This window comes from Etheostoma spectabile, unplaced genomic scaffold, assembly GCF_008692095.1.
Source record: "Etheostoma spectabile isolate EspeVRDwgs_2016 unplaced genomic scaffold, UIUC_Espe_1.0 scaffold00004903, whole genome shotgun sequence".
NCBI classification, from domain to species: domain Eukaryota; kingdom Metazoa; phylum Chordata; class Actinopteri; order Perciformes; family Percidae; genus Etheostoma; species Etheostoma spectabile.
In genome coordinates this window covers 13,542-38,121 of record NW_022603207.1, presented here as the reverse complement: position 1 = coordinate 38,121, position 24,580 = coordinate 13,542, and the positions used below count along the sequence as shown (strand labels likewise).

Below are 24,580 nucleotides of genomic sequence, written 5' to 3'. Positions count from 1 at the left end.
TTAGGTTTACTCTTACAGCAGGTGGAGACATTCACGTCAGACACTGCAGCAGAGACACTTTGTTAGACATCAACAGACTGGAAATAGACTTAAGTTGGCCAGTAATTGTTGCTTTTTCATCTTTGTTGTTATTTTTGTGTGCCTTTAATGTCACACATGGGGATATTATGAAAATAAACTGCATAGAAAACCTTTCTAGCAAGTTTAAAGGTTCCATGGTGTAAGGTTAGCACTCTGGACTCTGAATCCAGCGATCTGAGTTCAAATCTCAGTTGGACCCTAGTTTTTAAGCCACAGCACAGGTGAAAAAGATCAACCTTTCAACTTCCAAATCTAGTTTAAAGTGAGCTTACAGGTTTAATGTCCTTGGCCATTTAGACTGAAAACAGTCGGTAGTGGGGGCATGTTGAGGAGTCACCTGGTTGGTAATGTAATTAAAGGAGCTCAAATTTGACAGTATTGACTGGAAGTGATGGGCTTTGAGTTACATGGGGGATACACACTTTGCATTCAGTCTCGTAATCACTATAAAAATTAGGGATCACTGAAATTTGAACTTGTGTTGCTGCAGTCAGAGTATACAGTGCTCATCCGAATGGACCAGTATAGTGCATCAGAATGCTTGTTGAATGGTCTATTAGCTTTGGAACCCCCTTTCCCCACAGTTTCAATTGTCAGATATGGAGGGGGGAGTGGGCACTGGTCCAACCTTTTCTGTGTAAAAAAAACACTAAAGAGTCTCTTGGATTAAAGACAAAACCTCTGCGGAGAACCTTTTACCAAATCCAGTGCCCTTGGCATAGTTCTGATCTTTGGGGTTAGCATGGATCAGAACCAACACATCTGGACTCAATGTGGACATTGTACGACAATATTTGACACATTTAGACCATGAAGACAGTTATCAGTTTATTCCCATCTGGCAGGTGTAATGTGGGACACAGTTGGACACATTGAAGATAATTGCACAATATGACCCAATTGTCAGTCTATTTCCCATCTGACAATCAGAAAGGTGATGCAACAAGAAATTACCAGTCCAAACCATCGTGGTAAGCCTCACTGGGGGTCCAAACTAAAATGATAGAGGCAACTTGGTACACTCCTTACCGATGTTTATATCTGTAATCACAATGCCCTTAAAAACACCAGCAATCACAAGTGTTACATGTGAATAATCATTGTGTGATTAATCAGGAAGCTCACATAAAAGTTGTGCAAGGTCTACCAAATGTTTAACTTTACAACCCGTAAACTGTTGGAACCTTGGTCCTTCCTTCAAAATGTGAATTGAATATTCCAGTCCCAGGACATGTAAAGCAGAGCCAGTGGGCGCAGCGGAAGCGTGCTGGGCCCATAACCCAGAGGTCGATGGATCGAAACCATCCTCTGCCAATTGCTATCTGGTCTACCCTACGTTCTATAATCCAACCAGTCACATTACCACAGGAGGTAATATCTTTTGCAGCTCTTTTAAAGACTCTACCATAATACCTGCTGGAGAATGGAAGGTCCTCATACAGTAAAGCATGAGCTCTACCACTGAGCTACATCTCCGAAGATGTCAGATTTGTATTACTTTTTCGAGATAGACATAGACTTATCTTATTAATCCTTTTGGATGACTCCCGCAAGGAAAAATATCATGAATAAAGAAGAAATCTGGGTAAAACATGTAATGTTAATGTTGTAAATGGCTTCAAAACCTGTAAATGCAACTGCGATGGCTGGAAATCAAACCTGGGAAAAATGATTGCACTGCTATGGTATAAATCACAGTCGAAAAGTAACACACCGTTGCCTTTCTGCTGGACAATACAACGCTCTCTGCAAACGTGGTAACCAGACTGAAGCAATTCTGGACATGGATGCACACAAATGGAAAGATAAAGGAGAGAGGAGCTCAGTGTGTCAAAGGAAGTCCCCGGCAGTCTAAAAACTATCACAGTGTAATAAGAAAGACAGGGTAAAGAGAGGAGCCTGGTTGGGCTAGAACTCTCCCCTGCTGGATTGAGCTGTACTGCACCGCCTTCCTCTAGTTTTATATTGTATTATGTTTACTCTTAAATGTGATGACGGTGTCTGCGTAAACTTAAGTACACAAGTCAGACCAGACGTGAGAATTTTTGCAGCCTACGCTCACGTTCAATTGATAAAGCCGAACTTTGGGTGGGAATCGGCGTACGCCCGTCCTACACCTGTTTAGCACATTTCATAAATGAGGGCCCATGTCAAACAATAAAGATTTCTTGAAGAATGGTTGTCTTTTATAGTTCTAGTTTTTTTCCAATTCTTCTGGTCACACTTACTCTCTCTGGTTGCACTATTTCACATCTTTTGTCTGTAGTTCTCTATTCTGTCAGGGCTTAACTCTATCTCCCCCACCTCTTTTTTATTCTTGTTATGTCTTGGCAAGAAGCAATATGCTTTTGGGTCATCCGTCCATCTCTACATCCGAATCAGAAATTCTTTATTGATCCGCAAACATAAAATCTGGAAAAAAATGCTCCTTCGAGCCGGATTTGAACCCGCGACCTAAGGATTTCAATTTTATGCCTCTACAGTCCTCCGCTCTACAACTGAGCTATCGAAGGGAGATAATGAATGCCTAAGCATTTCTTGATTTTCTCTACAGAAAACAATTAAACTTTCACCGGAGACTAAACTTTGATTCAGTTTGCAGCCTTCAGTCTTTATTCTATATACAGAGTTTTATTCCAGCCAAATTCCTCCCTTGCTGTAACAAGAAACTTCTACTACAGTTTGGCGTCACAAACAGGATTCAAGGAGGAATCAGAAAGGGACTCCACCGGTGACTGATGAGGGCATGCATCCAGGGATCTGATGATCACCTGCCTCTAAACTTCGCCAAACATCTGTGAGAGAGAGAGGGTCAGAAAAGCTCCCCTGATTCCACTCTGAAATCCAAACGACAAGGAAGCAATTTCAAACAGGGGGTAAGTTAAAGTTTCAATTCTGTTGGATAAATTATTTAAATTGGACATTGAGACGGTTTGTGAGACAAATATTGACTGTGATTTAACTGAGGGATTCGGTGAAAGTTATCTTTTGTTTTGTAAAACTTTGGAGAAAAGAGAAGGTATTTTTTTTTTCAATTCTTCTGGTCACACTTGGCACTATTTCACAACTTTTGTCTGAAGTTCTCTATTCTGTCAGGGCTTAACTCTGTCTCCCAAACATCTTCTTTTTTTTTCTTGTTATGTCTCGGCAAGAAGTTATTATGCTTGTGGGTCGTCTGTCCATCTCTACATCAGAATCAGAAATACTTTATTTATCCATGAAGGGAAAAGAGGGTTCCTTCGAGCCGGATTTGAACCAGTGACCAAAGGATTTCAACTTTATGCCACTACAGGCCTCCGCTCTACCAACTGAGCTATCGAAGAGCACCAACATGTATGAAAGCACTTCCTATTCTTGTGAATGTGATGACACAGGACCAAATTTTGCAAAAACATTCACAAGAACTCATAAATCAATGATGAGATTTTGGGGGTCAAAGGTTCAATGTCAAGGTGACTGCGTCTTCATGTCTGTGCATCCGATTCTTGTGAATGCAAGATCTCTGAACCTCTAGAGGGAATCACTTTTTTTTGGTATACATAACCACTAGGAGTCGCGGATGAACTGATTCGATTTTGGAAGTCAAATGTCCAAGGTATGTTTAAACCAGTGGCCTAATGGATAAGGTACTGGCTCCTAAGCCAGGGAGTGTAGGTTCAAGTACTGTCTTGGGTGATTTTCAGAGTGGCAGAGTGGCTCAGCGGAAGCGTGCTGGGCCCTATCCCAGAGGTCGATGGATCAAAACCATCCTCTGCTAATCTCCTTTGCTGGTGACACAATGGTAGACAATCAGAAAGGGTGATGCAACAAGAAATTATGGCCCTCAACCTGATTTCCATGGTGAGAAAAATCATAATGTAACTGCTGTAATTGTTGACAGCACCGTGAAAAGTAATGTTCTTGAGGAAAATCATGTTCTGGCAGTTTATTTTGACAAATCGACATCCACTACCCTCAAGTCATGCTGTCTTTCCAGTGATGTGATTGGTAAGTGGTTGGGCTGTATACAGGTTTTAAATACAAAGAACTGCTAAGTTCTTTATTCCCAATATCAACTCTCGGACATTAGTTCCAAATGAAAACAATCGTTGTCAGAAGTGGGATTTGAACCCACGCCTCCAGAGGAGACTGCGACCTGAACGCAGCGCCTTAGACCGCTCGGCCATCCTGACTGATCGACAAATTTCCAATAAGACCTGTTTAAAAGATTATGATTTAGTAAATTAACCATGTCATGATATAGTTTCTCAGTCATCCATGTCATAGTTAACAAGGAAGGTTTCTCAACTGTCAGCCCAAATATTGGGCGTTCATGGAGACATGGAAGAAAGTCACCAGGGTGGCAATGTGTTTGACAATGGCAATACATTGCACGGGATGTGAAGACAATGTGCAATACAGGCCAAATCCTATGGTGGGAATCAAGATCTACCAATGTTTCTGTCAACAATGTCCACCTGAATCCAGAAATGTCCCTGCCAGATGGAAAATAGACTGACAATTGGGTCAACATTGTGCAATTATCTTCAAAATGTCCAACTGAGTCCACAGATATACCTTCCAGATGGGAAATAAACTGATAACTGTCTTTATGGTCTAAATGTGTCAAATATTGCCGTACAATGCCCACATTGAGTCCAGATGTGTCCCTTTTGTTCCTGATCCATGCTATTACCCCAAAAGTTCAAACTAGGCCAAGGGCAACTGGACTTGGTAAAATGTTCTCTGCAGATTTTTGTTCCTTATACAAGAGACTTCTTTTGTTGTTGTTTTTACACAGAAAGGGTTGGACACAGTGCCCACTCCCCACCCATATCTGACAATTGAAAGCTGTGGGGAAAGGGGGTTCCAAAGCTAATAGACCATCAACAAGCAATTCTGATGCACTATACTGGCCCATTCAGGATGAGCACTGTATACTCTGACTGCAGCAACACAAGTTCAAATTTCAGTGATACCTAATTTTTATGGTGATTACGAGACTGAATGCAAAGTGTGTATCCCCCATGTTTCTCAAAGCCTATCACTTCCAGTCAATACTGTCAAATTGGAGCTCCTTCCAATTACATTAACAACCAGGTGACTCCTCAACATGACCCCACCAACGTACTGTTTACAGTCTAAATGACCAAGGAGAATAACCCTGTTAGCTTACTTTAAACTAGATGTGAAAAAGTTGAAAGGTTGATCTTTTTCACCTATACTGTGACTTAGAAACAGGTTCCACTGAGACTTGAACTTAGACTGCTGGATTCACAGTGCAGAGTGCTACCCATTACACCATTGAACCTTTAAAAGTGTTGCAAGGGTTTGCTAGGCAGTTTCTTTCATAATATCCACATGTGTGGTATTAAAGGCACACAACAATCACAACAATTATTGGCCAACTTAAGTCAGTTAGTTAGCTAAGCGTTCAGAGGATGTGGGAAAAAGCAAGTCAAGAACAGGTTTTAAAGGACTTGCCACAGACAGTGAAGACAGCAGTAGATATGTCTACTGTGTACAAACACATGGTAACTTTACATCTGTTGACAATAAAGATGCCCACAAAACCCTGTAGTGGCCATTGAGTTTCTTGCGCACATTCATGTCCTCTTAAATACATAGAACTGCTTTATTCCCAATATCATGTCTCAGAAAAACAGTAGATGTCAGAAGTGGGATTTGAACCCACGCCTCCAGTGGAGACTGCGACCTGAACGCAGCGCCTTGGACCGCTCGGCCATCCTGACTGATCCAACAAATACTTTGTAGGACCTGTCTCAAAAATTATAATATAGTAAATTAAACATGTCACGATACAGTAGGTTCTCAGTCATCCATGTCATAGTTAACAAGGGAAGGTTTCTCAACTGTCAGCCCAAAATATGAAGACATGGAGACATGGAAGAAAGTCACCAGGGTGGCAATCTGTTATAGTACCACTGTATGCATGTGTACCTGCATGCATTTCAAAATGTAGGCCAAGAAAAAAAAGAAACAGAGCCATATTCAAACAAAAAAAGAATTTTACAGCAGAAAGCCCCATTTTAAGGACACACAGCAGACCTACAATGAAATTGTAATTGAACTGCTTTGAAAATAGTAAGAACCTTCTTCATCACAAACCTGATGGTGCAGTACTTGATCCACATGGATCCACTTGCTGTCCCTCTGGCTGTTCCTCTCTCTGTCCCATTTTATGTTTTCTTCTCCTCACTCTCTTCTTCATTCTCCTCACCCTCTTCTTCATCTTCCTCACCCTCTGGAATATCCCTCTCTGTGTCAGAGCCCTCACTTTCATCACACGCCCTCTCTCCAAACTCCCAGAACTCCTCTGGCTCTCCCTTCCTGCTCTCCAGTCCCTTGATTGTTTCTCTCACTGCTGTTTTTCTCACTTTTGTTTACTAGGGCTCTATACCGCTTCCTCGTTTCATGATAAATATTAGAAGAAGAAAAAACGTAGGGGTATGCATTACATTTCCCTCCCTACTCAACACTGGGCATAAAGCCTGTCGATTACTTTACACAAACGTAGTTATTTGTTAACGCAATGCAACAGCAAAGACGGATGAAGTTACGTGTTCAAAGTACTCACTTCCCGTACTCAAGTAGAAGTAGACTTAATTGTGTTAACAAATACTCTGGTAAGGGTAGAAGTACTGATTTAACTTCTTTACTCAAATACAAGTAACAAAGTACAGGCTTGGAAATTTACTTAAAGTATGAAAGTAAAAGTAGCCTTGCTGATGTTACTAGAGAGCACGCTGAGAAACTTCAGTGGACATTGAGAAAAGGCAAGGCAGCTTTATTTGTATAGCACATTTCAGCAACAGGGCAATTCAAAGTGCTTTACACAAAATCAGTTAAACAGATAAAACACTAGTAAAAACAGTTAAAAATCATAAGCATTAAAAACCGGTAAAACACATGAATAGACAGTTAAAAAAAATAGACACATAAAACACAAGAATAAAAGTTACAGTGCAGCATAAGAAATTTAAAGAAATGAGCAGTCATTTAAAGAAAGGCAGCATCAAAAAGGAAGGTCTTCAGCCTTGATTTAAAAGAACTGAGAGTAGCAGCGGATCTGCAGGTTTCTGGGAGTTTATTCCAGATATGAGGAGCATAGAAACTGAAAGCTGCTTTACCCTGTTTAGTTCTGACTCTGGGGACAGAAAGTAGACCTGTCCCAGATGACCTGAGAGGTGGGGGGGTCATAGTGTAGTAGCAGATCAGAAATATATTTGGACCTAAACCGTTAAGTGATTTATAAACTAGCAAGAGTACTTTGAAATCAATTCTTTGAGACACAGGAAGCCAGTGTAAAGACTTCAGAACTGGAGTGATGTGATCCAGTCTCTTGGTCTTAGTGAGGACCTGAGCAGCAGCGTTCTGAATCAGCTGTAGCTGTCTGATTGATTTTTTAGGGAGACCTGTAAAGACCCCGTTACAGTAGTCAAGTCTACTGAAGATAAAGGCATGGACAAGTTTTTCCAAATCCTGTTGACACATAAGTCCTTTAACCCTTGATATATTCTTAAGGTGATAGTAGGCTGACTTTGTTATTGTCTTAATGTGGCTGGTAAAGTTCAGGTCTGAGTCCATGACTACACCAAGATTTCTGGCTTTGTCTGTTGTTTTTAACATTGTTGTTTGAAGCTGAGCGCAGACAGCAAAAGGCTCTTTATTCTTTATTCTTTATTTGCCATTGCCTACATTTTAAATGTCTGTCTGCCAATAGGTCTAAAACATATATAAACATATAGCTTATTCTTGTGACAGAGACTGGGACTCCAGGTTAATAAGATTCTGACCGAGTAGCAAGACATGAATTCAAGTGGGATTTTGTGAGAAGTCTGTGTATGTTCCCATCCAATTAGATTCAATTTGGTATTGATGATCAAAAATAATAACTAACTCCTGTGAAATTATTTGAAACTTAATGAGGACTAGATTAGGATTTAAAAAGATTTAAAGCTGAATCTGGTTTTCAATTTGGCCCAGGTGTGTCTGTTAAAACACCAACGGAGACAACTTCTCTCTGTTGATGCTATTACAATCAAGCATCAGGATAAAGATGGGGGGGGGGGTTAGCTCTGCTAAGGCTGTGTGTGTGGTAATAAAATAAATAAATAACATTGTAAAGGCTACCATACACAATGTATAGGAATCTTACAGTGACGAAATAAGTATATGAACACCCTGCTATTTTGCAAGTGCAGCTTAGGCATATATGGTGTGTTGAGGTGCTACATGAACATTTCTGCAAACAGTCCTAGCAGGGCACATCATGTTGTTGTGGCCGAGTGGTTAAGGCGATGGACTAGAATCCATTGGGGTCTCCCCGCGCAGGTTCGAATCCTGCCGACAACGGGCGCTGTTTTTAAGAGTGGTACCAAACCAATGACACATCAGAGTATACCAAATCGCAGATGTGCCTTCATAAACAATACTGTCTTATCTCATAGGTACTGGAAGCAACCAGTCTCCACCAATGTATTTCTTATCAATCTGTCTTACAAGATTTGCAGTGAACGTTGTATTGTCCAGCAGAAGGCAACGGGTTTGTTACTTTTCAACTATGATTTATATCGTAGCAGTGCAAGCATTTTGCCCAGGTTTGATTTCAAGCCACCGCATATTTCAATTTCCTTGCGGGAGTCATCCCAAAGGATTAATAAAGATAAGTGTAAGTCTATCTCAGAAAAAAGTCAAAAGAATTTCAAAATCTTCAGGGGATGTAGCTCAGTGGTAGAGCTCATGCTTTACATGTATGAGGACCTGGCATCTCAGCAGGTATTATGGTAGAGTCTTTAAAAGAGCTGCAGAAGATATTACCTCCTGTGATAATCTGACTGGTAGAAAGCACTTTAAACGTACATGTTTTACAGTTTCTATTTACAGTATTTATTACCTGTAGTGTAGTATATTTACTGTATTACACTCCAGTTTTTATGGGTGTTACAGCGGGAATAAAAGGTATGAGCACTGTAGTTTCTTTTTTTATGGATGAAATAATCTCAACATGCCATTAAATTTACTCTTCAGCAGGTGGAGACATTTCACTTCAGACACTTGCAACATCAGATGCTTTGTTAAACATCAACAGACTGGAAATAGACTTGATACTGATACAAAGCACAGGAATTAGAAGAGGATGGTTTCAATCCCTCAACCTCTGGGTTATGGGCCCAGCACGCTTCAGTGTCTGTGATTGACATTTTGAGGGGAGATTTGGGACCCTGTGGCAACCAAGGTTCCAACAGCTTACGGGTAGTAAAGTTAAACATTTGGTAGACCTTGCAACTATCTTTTATTTGAGCTCCCTTATTACTCACACATTGATTATTCACATGTAAGACTTGTGATTGGCTGGTGTTTTTAAAAAAAAGGGCATTGTGAGTACAGCTATAAACATCAGTAAGGAGTCTACCAAGTTGCCTCTTATCATTTTAGTTTGGACACCCAGTGAGGCTTACAATGTAAAGAGAGGAGCCTGGTCGGGCTAGAACTCTCCTCTGCTGGATCAGGCTGTACTGCACCGCCTAATATACACCCTTGACATATGGATAATCCTAATATTTATATACAGGCTTATATTGCAATCTCGTCACCCTACATGTAGGTGTACCTATATTTAAATAAACACACAGTAGCAAAGCTTATGCAGTGTTTTTTAATTTTACCTGTGTTTTTTTCTGTGAGGGAAAACTCTGTCCGGCTTATTTATGTAGCATGGAAGCTAGCGTTAGCTAACTAGCAGCCAGCCTGCTTCCAAACAAATACTTTTTAATTATCTCAACACTTTTTAACAGTCAAACTGAAACACTGGCGGTGAGCTCCAGGTTGCAGCTGCAGACGGACATGGATAGCTTCAGACCGCTCACCACTAGTGTTGGTGGATTAGCAAGCTAGCGTTAGCAAACTAACACCGCTTATAAATAAATACATTTTAATTATCCTAACACTTTAAACAGTCAAACTGAAACACTGGCGGTGAGCTCCAGGTCTTGCAGCCACGGAAGGACCGCCATCAATGGGTATAATGCGTGCCTTTTAAATTACATTTTTATTTTTTAAGCAGGCTGGTGGTTAGTTTGCTAACGCTAGCTTGCTATTCCACCAACACTGGCGGTGGGCTCCCGGGGGGTTGCGCCGCTGCTATCGGGTCTGGAGCTTTCCATGTCTCGCTGGAGATCAGATCCCGTTGAGGTCGGCAACGGAGATTTCTAGCGATGTTTCCCCGCTGGCCGAGCCCCACTGACGGCGGACGTCTGCGTCTGCAGCACCTGGAGCTCCAGTGTTCAGTTTAACTGTTAAAAAGTGTTGAGATAATTAAAGGTATTTACAGTATTTAGAAGCGGGCTAGATGCTAGTAAGCTTATGCTAGCTTTCATGCTACATAAATAAGCCGGACAGAGTTGTCCCTCATCTGAGGATAAAAAACCCTGCTGCCCCTCCCCCCCATCTGTTGGCTCAGAGCTCCACAGACTAAGTCCACAGGTACAACTTAGTTTTGCACCAAATGTATCGCAAGAAGTGTTGCAAAAGTCGAGGGTGCAGACTCGCCGCTGTGGAAAAGTGACTGAAGTGAAAAAAAAAATGAAATAAAGTACAAGTACAGAATTATTTTTCTACAAGCTCTCAAATCATATTCTCTAAGTGCTCACATCACATCTACGCGCTCTCACATTTGCACCATATTTACCTTCATATTCTTTGTTGAACTTTATTGCTTTACAAACACCAAAGCAAGTAAGCGCTGTGACTAACATTAATCTTCTGAAGTGATTTTAGAGAGGGACATCAGGTAGAAATACGCTGGTTGACTAGCATGACACCATTGGATTCATATAATAATCAATCCAGGTTAACGTGAATGACAGTGACTGCATGTTGCTTCCTCTAAATTTCAGGTTGTGGTCGACTAGCGAGGCCAGCTCGTCAGTTTGATAAACTGACCAGACCTGCATGCCTCTTGTTTCTTTGGGCTAGTTGTATTAGCTTTAGCCTGGCTGGTAGCGCCTTTCTGCTTGTTTCTTTAAGCTAACTATTTTAGCTTGAGCCTGGCTGGTAGAGCCTTTCTGCTTGTTTCTTTAAGCTAACTATTTTAGCTTTAGCCTGACTGGTAGCAGCTTTCTGCTTGTTTCTTTAAGCTAACTATATTAGCTTTAGACCGGCTGGTAGCAGCTTTCTGCTTGTTTCTTTAAGCTAACTATATAAGCTTTAGCCTGGCTGGTAGCAGCTTTCTGCTTGTTTCTTTAAGCTAACTATTTTAGCTTTAGCCTGGCTGGTAGCGCCTTTCTGCTCATTTCTTTAAGCTAACTATTTTAGCTTTAGCCTGACTGGTAGCAGCTTTCTGCTTGTTTCTTTAAGCTAACTATATTAGCTTTAGCCTGACTGGTTGCAGCTTTCTGCGGTGGGAAATGGCCGGGAGACGTTGTGATTATGTTGCATTAATCAGGGGGTTTAGTTTGTCGGTCGGACTAACGTCACATCCACACGTTGCCCACATGGCTACCTGTCTTAAAGGGGAATGGTCGGATGGTAATAATCATGTAAAGGAGAAACGGTGAAAGGTTACTTTTCTATCAAGCAGCAAAAATGTATTAACGTCAACATCGTAACATCCTGCAATGTGACTTTTGCGCATGCGCACATCGCGATGTCAATGCTAAAACACAATATTGTTCAGCCCTAACTGACGGAATACTTCAGTAAGCTAGTTTGCCACTTTTATTTTGGGTAATGCCACATGTAAGTATATCTTAGTTTATTTAGATACCCAACATAGGTTATACTACGTACACTGTATAACAATACATTACGTGTTTCTTTATTTCATCTTACATTTTTGCTAGCCTGTTGTGTAGTTATATTGTTTTTACAATTATCTTTGTTTAATATCTGTGAGTCATTACTATCTAAGTAACTGGTCATTGTGTTTTCTCCCAGTTTCACCCTTTGTTACTCAAATAAACGTGTTACAAGGATCCCGGTCGCCAGTGCTTGATGGTGGAAGGTGTTTAGCTGCTGGTCAGATTGCACAGCGTTACGTACGTGAAGGACAAGACATATTTCATGGTAAGTATTTCCAGGTAATCTCTGCACCTCTAATCTCTGCACCTCTGTTATTCTAATATTACCATGTAATAAAATTGAAACAGGCAGTTTTGCATTTTCCACCACTGATTCATGGTTGTTTGACAGTAACTACCAGAAGCATTTCCAGGTAATCACTACACCTCTGTCATTGTAATATTACTACGTAATAAAATAGAAACAGGTAGTTTTGCATTTTCCATCACTGATTCATGGTTGTTTGACAGTAACTACCAGAAGCATTTCCAGGTAATCACTACACCTCTGTCTTACTACGTAATAAAATAGAAACAGGTAGTTTTGCATTTTCCACCACTGATTCATGGTTTTTATTTCAGAAACTACCAGAAGCATTTCCAAGTAATCACTACACCTCTGTTTTTGTATTATTACCATGTAATTAAATCGAAACAGGCAGTTTTGCATTTTGCACCACTGCCTTCTAAATCTCTAACCATGCGCCATTTCTTGCCTAAAACAATATAACCAACAATATGTTAAATTAAATTTGATAGATGTAACTCCCTGATGGTCTAATGGCTAGGATTTGACACCCTCGCGGCCGGGGTTCAATTCCCGGTCAGGGAATGGTCAGGACTTGACAGATACAGATTTAAAAGAGCAAGTTTTTGGTTGATTTGTCAAATTCTTCCTCATTAGTTTAACGTTTTAAAGAGGACCATTTCCTTTAAAGCAGACCCCGACAGTGGATGTATCCTTTTGTCATCATTGATGGGTCATAAACATTTCATCTGCCTCCATCACAATAACAATTCTTTTCATTTTTTCAAGCAGTTACTAAACCCCTAACCAACATTTTTAACTGAAAACCAATGTATGTGAGTGTCAAGTAATGTCATTGTTGGATTCAGGCCCAAATTTTGACATATTAGCGCAATGCAAAGGTGCATAACAGATTTTTTTTCTACATACCTGGAGCGATGCAAAGCAGGGGTGGCCAACTAGTCAAGGAACAGCAAGAGACTTGGTATTTAAGACTACAAACTGACTATGTGACAGATGTGTAATCTGTCATGTCCTGCCTTCTGAAGCTCTAGCCAGGCGCCATTCCTCGCCTAAAACAATATGAGTCATTTCAGCAAGTGAAAAGAAAACTCACATCTACAAAGATAAATTTGAAAGATGTGACTCCCTGATGGTCTAGTGGCTAGGATTCGGCGCTCTCACCGCCGCGGCCAGGGATCAATTCCCGGTCAGGGAATGGTCAGGACTTGAGAGACTCAGGTGTGATGTTTGAAAGAATAAGTTCCTGGTCTAGATTTTGATTTGTCAAATTCTTCCTCATTAGTTTAAATGAACTGACAACATCAGTTATATGACTTACAGTTCTCAAAGACACACACAATCTCAACTGGTTATCCTTTAGACAGCTAGTCTCTTTTTCTTTTCTCTCACTTTTTGTCTCTATCTGGCCTTATGTATTTGCTTGTATTACATCAAGTGACCTGCATACCAATGACCGTAAAGATTAATATGTACAGTACATGGTTTTCAGAACTGTACCTTCAGATAAAGGTAAGGCCACTTGGGTTATCTTCAGGCTGCTCTATATTCACCTGCAGAATGATAAACCCTAGAGCTGGCTCACTCCAGATTATTTAAGCAACAAACGTCCCTGGGTGGACTTGAACCACCATCCTTTCGGTTAACAGCCGACTGCGCTGACCTATTGCGCCACAGAGACTGCATATGTCTGATGTTTTTTTTATTTCTGATTCTGATGTAGAGATGGACAAACGACTCAAAAGCATAATACTTCTTGCCGTGACATAACAAGAAACAGTAAAAAAAAAGAGGTCGGCGAGATAGAGTTCAAGACCCTTTTTTCAGGACACCCAAACTTTGTCGCTCAATATGGCAGGAATTCTATGCATCCAGGGCCAAATGTTTTACCATTTCATCCACTACGGGCCCCTAAGGAACTTTACATGTGTTGACAATAAAGACGCTCACAAAACACTGCACTTGGAATTGCGTTTCTCATGCACATTCATGTCCTCTTAAATACAAAGAACTGCTAAGTTCTTTATTCCCAAAATCAACTCTTAGACATTAGTTCCAAATGAAAATACTAGTTGTCAGAAGTGGGATTTGAACACACACCTCCAGTGGAGACTGCGACCTGAACGCAGCGCCTTGGGCCGCTCGGCCATCCTGACTGATCCAACTGATCTTCAGTAGGACCTGTCTCAAAAATTATTATATAGTAAATTAAACATGTCATGATATAGTAGGTTCTCAATCATGAGAACCTGCTATATCATGACATGTCTGACGGGGCGCTACCTATACCATCCAAAGACTGAGACTGCAGCAATATGTTCAATGCCCGTATATGTTTAATGTATTCATATTTTCGTTATTTTCACAATGTTTATTCTTCTCATCGGGTAGGATTGCATTTTTCTTAGGCGGCATATTCCCCTGGGCCTGGTGGTATCTGGCTGCACCAGAGCACCTGGGATGTCAGGCTTTAAATCCCCACCTCTGAAAAGTGCCGCTTCTTAGCCGGATTATGTCTGGCCATGTCATAAATAATAGAGGCGAGGCCTCAAAACTGAGAATATATTGGGGCGTGATATTTAAATTACAATCGTTTCTAGCCGCTGCATTTATCAATGTACGGTCATTCTTACGCTCTGATTGGTGTGATACGAACGTTTCATGAATCTCACGTGAAGCCTGTCGTACGTTAGGTTAATAAATGAGGGCCATTAGCTCTAAGGATGTGCTTCAATACATAACTGAAGTGGACCCACTAATGAGTAGCACAATGGTGCAATCTGTTTACCTTGTCATAAGCTAAAGCCTTTTCCCAAGCTAAAAGAAAACAAGGCACTCTTCTGCAAAAGCACAGCTGGGAGTGCTTGAGAGTCCTTTGAGGTGCAGCGTGATTTTAGGCTGAGATGCTTCAGGTGTGTTAAGGTGTGAGCCCAAATAGTCGTTGAGCGACAAAGACAAGACAGCGATCAGGTGATAGAACCGGGGTATTGATGTCCCATCCATGCAACCGATGGATATGATCAAAACCTTTAAACAGTCCAACCACATTACTACAGGATCCTGACAGGGTAGTGGATGTCAATTTTTTAATCTGCCAGAACATGACTTGCCACTTTTTATGGGCTGTCAACAACTTTTCCAGCATTTATATCATGATTCACCTTACCATGGAAATCAGCGTTAGCAGAGGATGGTTTCAATCCATCAACCTCTAGGTCAGAGGCCCAGGACGCTTCCATTGTGCCAATCTGCTGAAATTCACCCCAGATGGGACTTGAACCCACAAATTTACATCTCCAAAGCTCACCAGGTCAGGAGAAATGAAATGAAACAGTAACCTTGACCTTTGACCTCCAAAATCGAAATCAGTTCATCCGCAACTCCTAGTGGTTATGTATGCCAAATTTAAAGTGCTTCCCTCTAGGCGTTCAGAGATATTGCATTCACAAGAATCAGATGGACAGACTTGAGGGCAGAGTCACCTTGACATTGAACCTTTGACCTCCAAAATCTCATCAATTGATTTGCGAGTTCAGATGAATGTTTTTGCAAACTTTGAAGAAACACAAACATGGGCATTGTGATAAGATGGTGCTGTCTATCGTTGTTTCTGAGATCAACAATACCTTCTAAAGTTGAATAGCTATTGCGTACCCGGTAATATTAGAGAAGAGCTCTCGTTGGCACTGTAGGTGGACAATTTAGAAAATTAAGTTACTTTAAACTTTAAACTGTTACATCTCCTCTGAATCACCATCTGCAAATTTCCAAGCCTCGTTGGCATGCCGACCACCATCTACAGGAGGTAAATCACTGGCTAGCTATGCAGGAGTACCTCATACCTTTTACCAGGTTCAGCTGGTTAATTATGTTATTTATGTTAGTTATGGTCAAATGAAGCTTCATTAAGCTTTCTGAACAATGTTCTTCATTTTCTGAACTTATTCACTCAGTAGTGTTTTATTATTGGTTGTGCATCTGTGATTGCCCTAGAGGTCTCTCAGTCCAGCACCTCTCCCGCTCACCTTTGTTAGTTTTACACTGTCCAGCATAAATCACTGACACCATACCTCACACTCATCCATGCATACACCAGGCATACATGTATACAACCTTTGCACACAGTCTTTTGTCTCCCCTTTTCATGGGGTCATGACAAAGCATCTAGTGTTGATCTTAGCCTTTGTGTGAGAACATAGGTCTCCACATACATTGTTTTTATTAAGATTGACGACCAAATTGTTTGTTGATTTTCCCAACCATTGCAATGTCTTTTGTTGCCTCGTTGGCGCAGTAGGCAGCGCGTCAGTCTCATAATCTGAAGGTTGTGAGTTCAACCCTCACACGGGGCAGGTGTTTTAAAAAAACTAAAAAACACTACTGCTGCTAAAAATACAGTGAAAGGTGGTTGAACACAAGCACATGAATGAAATTTGTCATTCTTTGGTTATTTCTGAGATTGATACAATGAAAGGAATTATTTAAGAGTGGTAGCAAACCAATGAAAAGGGTTATAGAACATAAATGGTATGTCCTTGGACATACTATCCAAGCAGGGAGATGAGTACAGAGATTTGGGTGCTAGCAAGATGGATGTAGGTTGCCCATTGTTCGTTTAGACTTACCAACAACATTGTTATGATACAAACCTGCTTGAAAAACAGTCACAATTCTTTTTAAAGACTTGCGCATGGAACACACATGATATGATAGTGTCTGAATTTGTCCATGTCCATATAAGCATATCAAATGGACAACTCATCTAGCAGAATGTGCAACTCTACACCTGAACAGGGACTTGAACCCTGGACCCTCAGATTAAAAGTCTGATGCTCTACCAACTGAGCTACCCAGGCTTCAAAAGCAAGTGACTGTGGAAAAAACAATCTGCTGAACTACAGATTAAAGTGCAAGTAAATGAAGACCATTGAGCTGTTGCCATGATCACCGTCTTCTGGACAGCAGGAGGGTAGACCATAATTTGCACAATGCAACACCAAATGTTATTGCACAAACTGGTTGAAAATTGGCCAAAAAGGTTAATTAAAAAGCTCAAAGTCACAACTCATCATGGCGACTAGCAGACTGTGAACATCCAGCAAACCTGCATGACAGATGACAATAGCGAGCACTTCATACATATCCCAGAATCAAGCTGTTGCCTTACCAGGGACTTGAGCTGTGGTATTCTTTTTCGCTGAAAACGTTGATAACCTAATGCAATTTTATGGCTCCAGACAAATAAACTTTACTGCTAGCCGGTACAATAAAACAACTCTCCCTCTTGATCAGCTTCCTCTTGACGGAAAAAATCCACCAGATGACTTGCCATCCAAGCAGGGAGATCAGCACAGAGATTTGGGTGCCATCAAGATGGATGTAGGTTGCCCATTGTTCATTTAGAGATAGCACCCGCATTGTTATGATGCAAACCTGCATGAAAAACAGTCACATTTCTTTTTAAAGACTTGTGCATGTTACTTAAATGATACAGTGTCTGAAAGTGTTAAGGATTGCCAAAGTGTACAATTTATCATGGCATCAAGCAAAATGTGCAACTGCACGCCTGAACAGGGACTTGAACCCTGGACCCTCAGAATAAAAGTCTGATGGTCTACCGACTGAGCTACCCAGGGTTCTAAAAAAGAGGGCTGTGGGAAAAACAAGTGCCGTTATTGCTTCCTAAACCCAACCGTCCCATTGTTGTCCCACATGTCATGGTTAACACAAATATGCCCATTTCGTTAATTATTTGGCTGCTGGCTTTTCCTCCTCTTCCTCATCACAGTCAGTCGCCGTAGTACTAGTGCCAGGCTGAGACTTCGCTCCCCAGTGTGACGTCATCGCCGAATTGACTTAATAAACCAGCGAATACTAAAAATTACCAAAAACTAACTTTTAACATTTAAAAAATGATATATATACATATCTTGAGTGCTTTTTGTACCCAATAATCAACAGTGGTGGTTAACCCGCAACATTCTGAGACCAATTAATGCAAAGAAAGGACTGGAGCATTTATTGGAGAGAATAAGTAGGCTGACACTGAAGTATTGAGACAACAGTGACTGAAAATCTAATTCAATCTACATATCGGTCTTCTTAAAGATCTAAATAGATTTTCTCACCTCAGAGTCATCTGGAGCACGTAACGATTAGCTTCTGTCCCTCTGAACCCTGAGTGACAATCACTCTGCAGTGAATGAGATGCAGTTCCCCCCCCCCCCCAGTCTGACCAAGACTATACTATCAGGGATCATTTCTAGAGTTTCTGACTTGAGGAATGTGTTTCTAAAGTGTTTGGTCTCGCTGACCACGATGATGAGTCGTGATATTCCTTTCTGAGCGTGAGGCTGACAGAGAGTAATGATTCACTTCATATGCTCTCTGTCATTGATGATTGTTCTTTGCTTCTTTATGGAGTATTGAAGAAGGGAATATGTTCAGAGTGGTAGTAGCAGATATGTGGAAAACTAACACGTGTGAAAGTAATAAAACATACTAAGCTTTCTATTTAACTGAAGTTATAGTCAGCCTTGAATAAATGTTTAGTCCATGCTGGACAAGGTTACTTGAAAGGGTTAACACCTACTTTCTTGACTTTGTAATGCCTCATGTCCGGTGTAAAAACGTAAACTGAGTTAAGCCATAATTCATTTTTATTTCTACCTTTGCTTTTCCTACTTTGACATGTCAAAAAGGTGCATTGTTTGTAAGCCCATCTCTACACATCCATGTTCCACTCCCACAGGTGTTTCCACTTGACTAATCAGACTGTGTGGCCTTTACAGGCTCAGCTTGATTGACATGTATTAAAGGGGTGGAACGGTCCGCTGAAGTCCCGGTGGACGGGATGGCATGTTGTAACGAGGTTTGAGTACATACAGCAAATACTTGAAGCCAGGTTACTCTACGAGTGGATACGGGGCGTTGAAGGTGATGTGGAAATCCTGATTGATTCAGTGATTTTTTGGCCCTATTTGTATTTGTGTCTAAAGGCTGGTTAAGCACTGTAGGAAGGAGACGCTGGACAGTTTTTTTTGTCTCGTTCCAGTGATTGGCATGTCTGGGTGATGGCGTTGGATATCCGGGTTTGAATCCAGCCTGAGTCCCTTTGCTGCATGTCACTCCCCCTCTCTCTCCCCTTTCATATCTTCAACTGTCCTCTCAATTAAAGGCCTAAAATGCCCAAAAAATAATCTTTAAAAAAAAAAAACTGAACTTATATGTTTAAATTATAGCCAATAGAGAGAGATCCACCCATTACCTTAATTTATATGCGTTGTACTTTTCCCTTGCCGGGTGAGTTAGGGAAACTGTTACAGCATAGCAGAGTTGTCTGTCCACCTCCACACGCGTAGTCTTCTCTTCAAGCAGACTTACTGCCTCCTGGTCTTGTCTTGACCTGGTTACCACTTTCTCATTTTTGTGTGGCAGCACATCCAGCTGCAAGAGATTCTCAACAATCTGGAAGAGCTCCATGTTGGAAGGAACAGTGGACGTCAAAAGGTACTGTTGCGGCCGTAGCTGTTGCTCCACGATCCGTGCTGGGCTCTGAAACGTTCCCCCCCAGTCTGGTTCAAATGGTGAGTGTTCCATCTGGTGGACCGAGCTTCACTGGCTCTATGGGGGTGAGATGTGGATGATCAGCACCAATGGGAAGGAGTGGGCTGGCGTTCTCAAACTGCTGAAGGGAGAGACCTGCCAGGTACTTCTACCTCTTCTGCAGACTGACTGGATAGGATTGATCTGCCAAGCCTAGGCAAGTTAACCCGTTACTCCCAATACTGCTAGTCAGTATAATGTATGTTTAGCTTATACAAGGTAAAAGACAAATTAAGACTTAACAGGACAGCTACTTGTAGAGGTGCTGTGTTGCTGGGATTTGAACCCAGGAACTTCTGCTGACTAGACAGGCACTTCAACCAACTAAGCCACAGCACCTCTGGGGATGAGCACGGATGCGTGGCCATTATGGAGGTACTTGGTGTAAACAACTGAGGTGGTTGGGTCCTCTGGTAAGGATGCCTCCTGGGGGCCTCCGTAGAGAGCTGGTCCAGGCACGTCCAGCTTGGAGGAGGCCTCGGGGAAGACCCAGGACTAGGTGGAGAGAGTACATCTCCAACCTGGCCTGGGAACGCCAAAGGATCCCCCAGTCGGAGCTGGTTTATGTGGCTCGGCAAAGGAAAGTTTGAGGTCCCCTGCTGGAGCTGCTGGACAAAGATGGATGGAAGGAGGGAACCCTTTTCACTAGCTCATTGTATTCTTGCAAGACGGATTTCGCAGCAGGAGGCGCTGTAGCTTAGCGGTTAAAGTGCCTGTCTTGTAAACAGGAGATCCTGGGTCCAAATCCCAGCAGTGCCTGATTATCACTTAATAAAGTGTTTCCACATGGTTCCTGATACTTAACATGTGCAACAAAGTTATTGCCTGATTTTCTAGAGCACTAAAGTGACATGTGATGTTGTATTGTACCCTAACAATACATGTGTCCATGTAAAGTGAATCAAAGCCTTTTGTTGGAGGTGTTGTTGCAAATTTAGTGTGAAGATTATAAAGTTTTTATTATTATGAATTTCAGTCTTACCTTGGAAGCTTAGGGCTCCTGCACACTGCCTGCATGACGTGAGCGTGTCAGCTGAGGTTAGAATGCCTACCGTATTGGTCAATACTGTTAACATGGGAGGAATAAAAACAGACACGCCACACAGCAAACACTATGTTGACGGTTGAGGAGGACTAAATTAGGACTGTGTTTTAAGCTTTCCATGGCTTTCCATGAGAAAATGGCATGATAACAGCTGTTTTCAGTGTTGATGGAACATGGCCTGACCGGAGGGAGTGGTTAATGACCTTTGTGATGAGTGGACTTATGGCATGGAGGTTGGTTTTTACCAGGGCTTTGGGGAAAGGGTCTCTCATCTCTCAAGGTCCTTGCATAGGACTTCTGTTGTTCTCAGTAGGCCTGCCTATGAACAGTGAGTCCTGAGGCGTCGCTCAAGGACACGTCCAGCTGTTTTCATTTGCCGGAGTTCGTAGGGGTCCCCTGCTGAAACAGCTGGACGAAGATGGATGGATGGAAGCAACCCTGTTCATTAGCTCATTGTATTCTTGCATGACAGGGTTCTCTGTAGAAGGTGCTGTAGCTTAGTGGTTAAAGCGCCTGTCTTGTAAACAGTAGATCCTGGGTCCAGTTCCCAGCAGTGCCTGGTTCTCACTTAATGAAGTGTATGCATGTGATTCTTAACAGGTGCAACAAAATTACCAATTGCCTGATTTTTCCAGAGCACAAAAGTGACATGTGATGTTGTCTTATAACATCATATGTGGCTGAAACAGTCTATACAGGGGACTTTAGATTCTTCTTGTTTTACAACAAGATTTATAAATCTGGACTTGTTACGACATACTATACTACGACTTTTTATGAATATTTCGACATACTACAGTGTGACTTTTTGTTTTTTTCGACATACTAAACAATGACTTTTATGAATATTTCGACATACTATGACTTTTTACAACTTTTTTAGAATTTTTTGACATACTATAGTATGACTTTCATGATTTTTTTGTCATACTAAACTATGACTTTTATGAATGTTATACATGTTATACCATGACTTTTTAAGACTTATGATTTTTTTGACATACTATCCTACAACTTATGAATTTTTTGACATACTATAGTATGACTTTTATGATTTTTTTTGTCATACTATACTATGACTTTTATGAATTTTTGAAATACTATACTATGACTTTTATGATTTTTTTGACATACTATACTATGACTTTTATAAAGTTTTTGAAATACTATACTGTGATTTTTTATGAATATTTTGACTTACTATACTATGACTGATTTTTTTGACATTTTATGAATTTTTGACATAGTATACTATGACTTTTTACGATTTTTTGACATACTATAGTATGACTTTTTATGACTTTTTATGAATTTTTTGACATACTATACTATGACTGTGAATTTTTTGACATACTATACTATGACTTTTTATGAATTTTTGACATAGTATACTATTACTTTTTATGAATTTTTGACATACTATACTATGACTTTTATTAATTTTTTGACATATTATACTATGAATTTTTATAAATTTTTTGACATACTATACTATGACTTTTTTGAAAAGGGGAATTAGCTCAAATGGTAGAGCGGTTGCTTAGCATGCGAGAGGTAGCGGGATCAATGCCCGCATTCTTGTTTTACAACAAGAACTATAAATTTGGACTTGTTACGACATACTATACTACACCTTTATAGGAATATTTTGGCATACTATACTATGACTTTTTTTGACAACTATACTATGAATATTTATAAATATTTCAACATACTACAGTGTGATTTTTTTATGTTTTTATCAACATACTAAACAATGACTTTTATGAATATTTTGACATATGACTTTTTATGAATTTTTATGAATTTTTGACATAGTATACTATGACTTATGAATTTTTCGACATACTATACTATGACTTTTAATACAATTTTGACATTTTATACTATGACTTTTTATAAAATTTTTGACATTTTATACTATGACTTTTTTAATTTTTGACACACTATACTATGAGTTTTTATGAATTTTTGACATAGTGTACTAAGAGTTTTATGAATTCTTTGACAAACTATAGTATGACTTTCATGATTTTTTTGTCATACTAAACTATGAATTTTATACATGTTATACTATGACTTTTTGTGACCTTTTATGATTTTTTCAACATACTATCCTATGACTTTTCCTTTTGAATTTTTTGACATAGTGTACTATGAGTTTTATGAATTTTTTGACAAACTATAGTATAACCTTTTATGAATTTTTTGACATGTTATGCTATGACTTTTTATGAATTTTTTAAAATACTATACTGTGACTGTTTATGATTTTTTTACTTTTTATGAATTTTTGACATAGTATACTATGACTTTTTATGAATTTTTGACATAGTATACCATGACTTTTATGAATTCTTTGACATACTATACCATTTTTTTGTCATACTAAACTATGACTTTTATGAATTTTTGACATGTTATACTATGACTTTTTATGATTTTTTTGAAATACTATACTGTAAATGTTTATGATTTTTTTTTACTTTTTATGAAATTTTTCGACATACTAGACTGACTTTTTATGACATTTTATGATTTTTTGACATACTATACTATGAATTTTACAAAACTAAAAGGATCTTACTCTCTAACTAAAGCTCTATCTCTGTAGGGATCCCCCCCTCATAATGTTGTCACACACTTAGCATAATAATCTGAGTCTTTCAACACTTTTAGTGGATGGAAACGTTCTCTTGTCAAGGAGTTTAAACACAGAAAGGGCAGGAAGGATAAATCCACCATATCAAGTCTCAAATAATCAGCACGAGGCCTCGTTTAATTTATTTCATTTTAACTATAAAACAACAATAACTTGAGAGCGTACAATTAAAAATGGCCAACTTCTAGTGTGCTGGTAATTTGCGCTTTTTCTAAACTCCCAACTTTTCATAGTTTCATCCCAAGCCCACTATATAAGGTTGACAAAAATTTATTCCTAAAAAAAAAAATTACAATGACTTTCTGTCAGCCAAAAAAAAGTATGTTACTAGAGATGAGAAGAAAGTTTTTACAAAATCAAAAAGTTTCAAACATGTCTACGTTTTCCAACCACAACATCTTTAAACGTCTTAATGTTTCTCCTTTGGGCCTTCTCCTTCCCACGGCGGGTACATTGTGGTTAGGGTTGGGTACCAAAACCCGGTGCTAGTACGGCACCGGTGCCGTAACACCCGGTATCTATCAGACCGAATAGTAACGGGGATTTTGGGGCCTCATTTCGGTGCTACTGAAACACCAGCGCTGCCTTTTTCCATCTAGTGGTTGTTTTTGTTATTTAGCAGCAATTTACAAGAGAAATATGTTATTACATATTTTTTCTTACATTTAATTTGGACCATATAGAAATAAACAAGCTGTTCTTAAATGTTGCTGGCTGTCTTGTTGTGCTCCCTTTTTTTTATTTAAACACATACATTTAAAAAATATGTTTTTAAAAGAACGGGTTCAGGCACCGATTCTGGTGCCTAAATGGTAAAGGGTTCTGAGGAAAGGCAGAAAACAGTCCAGCTGATCCACAATAACATACATGTTGATCAGAAGATAGAGTTACTGCTGGTCAGCCTTCAATGAGGAGAGAAGATCAGAATATAACAACACAGCTATCAGGGCATGAGGAGGAGGAAACAGCTTGGCTCTGAAACATGTTCACAACGAGGCAGTGTGAATGCGCTGGTGTCTTTTAAGGTTACCACTATGAGAAAAGGTTTCCCCACATTGTTCACACCAGTACGGCTTCTC

The 24,580-nt window shown here is 40.1% G+C and overlaps 7 non-coding genes across 7 annotated transcripts; 3 read left to right on the top strand and 4 right to left on the bottom strand.

Annotated features, from left to right (window-relative positions):
* Positions 1 to 4,170: 4,170 nt before the first annotated feature.
* On the bottom strand, positions 4,171 to 4,253 carry trnal-cag (transfer RNA leucine (anticodon CAG)). Its single transcript has one exon. It is a non-coding gene; the product is annotated as a tRNA-Leu (tRNA).
* Positions 4,254 to 5,730: 1,477 nt separating this feature from the next.
* trnal-cag (transfer RNA leucine (anticodon CAG)) lies at positions 5,731 to 5,813 on the bottom strand. Its single transcript has one exon. It is a non-coding gene; the product is annotated as a tRNA-Leu (tRNA).
* Positions 5,814 to 13,796: 7,983 nt separating this feature from the next.
* Positions 13,797 to 13,870, bottom strand: trnan-guu (transfer RNA asparagine (anticodon GUU)). The gene has a single exon. It is a non-coding gene; the product is annotated as a tRNA-Asn (tRNA).
* A 2,598-nt stretch (positions 13,871 to 16,468) lies between these two features.
* trnam-cau (transfer RNA methionine (anticodon CAU)) lies at positions 16,469 to 16,541 on the top strand. The gene has a single exon. It is a non-coding gene; the product is annotated as a tRNA-Met (tRNA).
* Positions 16,542 to 16,972: 431 nt separating this feature from the next.
* On the bottom strand, positions 16,973 to 17,045 carry trnak-uuu (transfer RNA lysine (anticodon UUU)). The gene has a single exon. It is a non-coding gene; the product is annotated as a tRNA-Lys (tRNA).
* A 1,381-nt stretch (positions 17,046 to 18,426) lies between these two features.
* LOC116677335 (small nucleolar RNA U3) lies at positions 18,427 to 18,642 on the top strand. The gene has a single exon (XR_004328969.1). It is a non-coding gene; the product is annotated as a small nucleolar RNA U3 (small nucleolar RNA).
* Positions 18,643 to 20,480: 1,838 nt separating this feature from the next.
* trnat-ugu (transfer RNA threonine (anticodon UGU)) lies at positions 20,481 to 20,553 on the top strand. Its single transcript has one exon. It is a non-coding gene; the product is annotated as a tRNA-Thr (tRNA).
* Positions 20,554 to 24,580: the final 4,027 nt, after the last annotated feature.